The sequence below is a fragment of the Macaca fascicularis genome, chromosome 10 (genome assembly GCF_037993035.2).
Source record: "Macaca fascicularis isolate 582-1 chromosome 10, T2T-MFA8v1.1".
NCBI lineage: Eukaryota > Metazoa > Chordata > Mammalia > Primates > Cercopithecidae > Macaca > Macaca fascicularis.
In genome coordinates this window covers 10,412,022-10,416,974 of record NC_088384.1, presented here as the reverse complement: position 1 = coordinate 10,416,974, position 4,953 = coordinate 10,412,022, and positions in this window count along the sequence as shown.

The window sequence follows — 4,953 nt, the reverse complement described above, 5'->3', positions numbered from 1 at the left end:
TGCCCAGGCTGGAATGCAGTGGTGCAATCTCGGCTCACTGCAACCTCTTCCTCCTGGGTTCAAGCCATTCTCCTGTCTCAGCCTCCCAAGTAGCTGAGATTATAGGTGCCTGCCGCCACACCCAGCTAATTTTTGTATTTTTAGTAGAGACGGCGTTTCACCATGTTAGCCAGCCAAGTCTCGAACTCCTGACCTCAGGTCATCTGCCCGCCTCAGTCTCCCAAAGTGCTGGGATTACAGGTGTGAGCCACTGCACCTGGCCTCATCAAATATTTATTTGGTGCCTACTGTGCACCAGGCCCCGTGCTGGACTCTGGGAAAACACAGGTGAATCTCTCTGTCCTCATGGAGCTTCCTACCTCCTTCAGGGAGACAATGAAGACTTATCAAACATCTAATTCCATCTGAGGAGGAATTTAGCAGGTGTTGTGATACAGCCTAGGCAACGGGGGAAAGGCCTGCTAAGTAGGGAACATACCTTTACTTGCAGGATAAGAAGGAGCCATTTCTGGGAAGGGAATTGTGGGGGAAGAGCATTTCGGGCAGAGACCCAGAATATAGGGACTGAGGTGGAGAAAAGTTCCAGTTAGCAGGAGAGCACAATGGAAAACCTTTGAAGGCTTTAAGCAGGAGAGTAAACTGATTCGATGTCTGTATTACACTTAGTGTCTGTGTGAAGAATGAACTGGAGGTGGATCAAGAGAAGAAGCAAGGGGGCCGGGAGCGGTGGCTCGTGCCTGTAATCCCAGCACTTTGGGAGGCTGAGTGGTGCGGATCGCTTGAGGTCAGGAGTTTGAGACCAGCCTGGCCAACATGGCAAAAACCCCATCTCTTGTAATTTTTGTAAAAATACAAAAATTAGCCAGGCGTAGTATCACATGCCTGTAAACACAGCTACTAGGGAGGCTGAGGCTGGAGAATTGCTTGAACCCAGGGGGCAGAGGTTGCAGTGAGCCGAGATCATGCCACTGCACTCTAGCCTGGGTGACAGAGTAAGACTCCATCTCAAAAAAGAAAAGAAAAAGCATGGAGACCAATTAGAAGGGTCCTGTGGGGCTGGGCTCTGTGGCTCACACCTGTAATCCCAGCACTTTGGGAGGACAAGGTGGGTGGATTGCTTGAGTCCAGGATTCAAGACCAGCTTGGGCAACATGGAGAAACCCCCTCTCTACAAAAAATACAAAAAGTAGCCATGCCTGGTGGCGCACACCTGTGGTCCCCACTACTCAGGAGGCTGAGATAGGAGGATTGCTTGACCATGGGAGGTTGGGGCTGCAGTGAGCTGTGACAGCCTGGGTGGTGACAGAGTAAGACCCTATCTCAGAAAAAAAAAAAAAAAAGGAAAAGAAAAAAAGATGTTTCTTGTGGCTGGATGTGGTGGCACACACCTGTAATCCCAGCACTTTGGGAGGCCAAGGCAAGTGGATCACTTGAGGTCAGGGGTTCTAGACCACCCTGTCCAACATGGCGAAATCCTGTCTCTCCTAAAAAAATACAAAATATTAGCCTAGCATGGTGGCACGTACCCATAGTCCCAGCTACTCCAGAGACTGAGGCAGGAGAATCGCTTCAACCTCAGAGGTGGATGTTGCAGTGAGCTGAGATTGTGCCACTGCACTCCAGCTTGGGTGACAGAGCGAGACTCCATTTCTTTTTTTTCTTTTTTTTTTTTTTGAGATGGAATCTCGCTCTGTCGTCCAGGCTGGAGTGCAGTGGCACGATCTCGGCTCACTGCAACCTCCACCTCCTGGGTTCAAGCAATTCTCTGCCTCAGCCTCCTAAGCATCTGGGATTACAGGCACCCACCAACATGACCAGCTAATTTTTGCATTTTCAGTAGAGATGGGGTTTCACCATCTTGACAAGGCTGGTCTTGAACTCCTGACCTCGTGACCCACCTGCCTTGGCCTCCCAAAGTGCTGGGATTACAGGTGTGAGGCACCACGCCGGGCTGAGACACCGTTTAAAAAAAAAAAAAAAAGCCAGGAGCAGTGGCTTACACCTGAAATCCTAATCCCAGCACTTTGGGAGGCCAAGGTGGGCAGATCACCCGAGGTCGGTAGTTCAAGACCAGACTGACCAACATGGAGAAATCCTGTCTCTTCTAAAAATACAAAATTAGGCCAGGTGCGGTGGCTCACACCTGTAATTCCAGCACTTTAGTGAGGCTGAGTTGGGTGGATTAACTGAAGTCAGGAGTTCGAGACCAGCCTGACCAACATGGTGAAACCTCGTCTCTACTAAATACAAAAAATTAGCCTGGCATGGTGGTGCATACCCGTAATCCCAGCTACTCGGAAGGCTAAGGCAGGAGAATCACTTCAACCCAGGAGGCAGAGGTTGCAGTGAGCCGAGATTGCACCATTGCACTCCAGCTTGGGCAACAAGAGTGAAACTCCGTCTCAAAAAAAAAAAAAAAAAAAAAAAAATGCATATATCATCAACAGTACAAGGAAGTAAAAACCTGAGCGTCCAGTTTCAGCGTTGGAAATAAGCAGAGCAGGAACGCCAGTGACTGGAACCGTTGGTGTAAGTTGAAATGGCCATTTATTAGGAATTCAGTTGAAACATCTTATTAAACACAGGTTGCTAAGCAACAGTGGCCACCCCAGAACAGTAACAGTGTGGCAGTTCCTTCTGCTACGGAGCTCCTGGGCAGGGGTTTTATCCTGTAGCAAAGGTACCTTTTTGGCTGGACTAATTCATCCCTCTACATGTGGACCTAATACGCTCCTGTCTTTTAAGGCCTTCTGTGCATCACTGTCCCTCTGTCCAGGATCATTGATCTGTCTGTCTCCACTGGATCACTCCCACTAGCAACACAAACGTGCTTTTCTGTTTCATACTATGTAAATAAATCCCTTGAACTCGCCTCCTCTGCTCTCTGCCCTGCCAATCTGCTATTCAACCCAGACAACTTTTTTCTTATTGTTGGTTTTTTGGTTGTTTGTTTGTTTTTAAGAGAAAATCTCACTCTGTCACCCAGCCTGGAGTGCAGTGGCAAGATCTCGGCTCACTGCAACCTCTGCCTCCCAGGTTCAACCAATTCTCCTGCCTCGGCCTCTGAGCAGCTGGGATTATAGGCATGCACCAGCACATCCAGCTAATTTTTTTTTTTTTTTTAAACGGAGTTTCGCTCTGTCGTCTAGACTGGAGTGCAGTAGCATAATCTCGGCTCGCTGCATCCCCTGCCACCCTGATTCAAGCAATTCTCCTGTCTCAGCCTCCCGAGTAGCTGGGACTACAGGCACATGCCACCACACTCGGCTAATTTTTATATCTTTAGTACAGATGGGGTTTCACCATATTGGTCAGGCTGGTCTCGAACTCCTGACCTCAGGCGATCCACCTGCCTCAGCCTTCCAAACTGCTGGGATTACAGGCATGAACAATGTGCCCAGCCAATATTTTTCTATTTTTAGCAGAGATGGGGTTTCACCATGTTAGCCAGGCTGGTCTCAAACTCCTGACCTCAAGTGATCCACCCACCTCAGCCTCCCAAGTAACTGGGACTATACGCTTGTGCCACCACGCCAGGCTAATATTTTGTATGTTTTTTTAATCAAGACAGGTTTTTCACCATGTTGGCCAGGGAGATCTAGAATTCTTTTTTTTTTTTTTTTTTTCCCAGGCTGGAGTGCAATGGCACAATCTCAGCTCACTGCAACCTCTGCCTCCTGGGTTCAAGCGATTCAGCCTCCCAAGTAGCTGGGATTACAGGTACGCTGCACTAAGCCCGGATAATTTTTGTATTTTTAGTAAAGACGGGGTTTCACCACATCAGCCAGGCTCGTCTTGAACTCCTGACCTAAGGCGATCCGCCCGCCTTGGCCTCCCAAAGTCCTGGGATTACAGGCATGAGCCACCACGTCCAGCAGAACTCCTGATTTCAAGTAATCTACCTGCCTCAGCCTCTCAAAGTGCTGGGATTACAGACGCGAGCCACCATGCCCAGCCAGACAACTTTTTTTTTTTTTTTCTCTGTCACTAGGGTAGAGTGCAGTGTCATGAACATGGTTCACTGTAGCCTCAACCTCCTGGGCTCAAGCAATCCTCCCTCCTCAGCCTCCAGAATATCTGGGACCACAGGTGCACTCCACCACACTTGGCTAATTTAAAAAAATTTTTACCCTGGCGCAGTGACTCAGGCCTGTGATCTCAGCACTTTGGGAGGCCAAGGCAGGAGGATCACGAGGTCAGGAGATCAAGACTATTCACCCAAGTGGGAGAATCACCTGAGGTCGGGAGTTCGAGACCAGCCTGACCAACATGAAGAAACCCTGTCTCTATTAAAAATACAACAACAACAACAAAACAAAAAATTAGCCAGGTGTGGTGGCGCATGCCTGTAATCCCAGCTACTTGGGAGGCTGAGGCAGGAGAATTGCTTGAACCTGGGAGGCAGAGGTTGTGATGAGCCAAGATCGAACCATTGCCTGGGAAATGAGAGTGAAATTTGTCTCAAAACCAACCAAACAAACAAACTCTAATGCCTTTCCCTTGCACAGAATAAAATCCAAGCACTCCACAAGACCCTGAATGACCTGGTTCCAGCTTTCTCTCTAACCTCGTCTTGTGCCACCCTCTCCATCTTTTGCTATATCCATCTACTCTCCCTATTTTTCTGTTTATTGTGTACCAAGCTTGGGTTGGCCCCAGGACCTTTGCACTTGCTGTTCCACCAATGTGGCCTTTGCACTTGCTGAACCAATCTTTCTTTTTCTTTTTTTTCACCACTATCTCATTCCAGAACATTTATTTATTTATTTATTTATTTATTTATTTATTTGAGATGGAGTCTTGCTCTGTTGCCCAGGCTGGAGTGTAGTGGCGCGATCTCAACTCACTGCAACCTCCGACTCCCTGGTTCAAACGATTCTCCTGCCTCAGCCTCCCAAGTAGCTGGGATTACAGGCACATGCCACCACGCCCAGCTAATTTTTGAATTTTTTT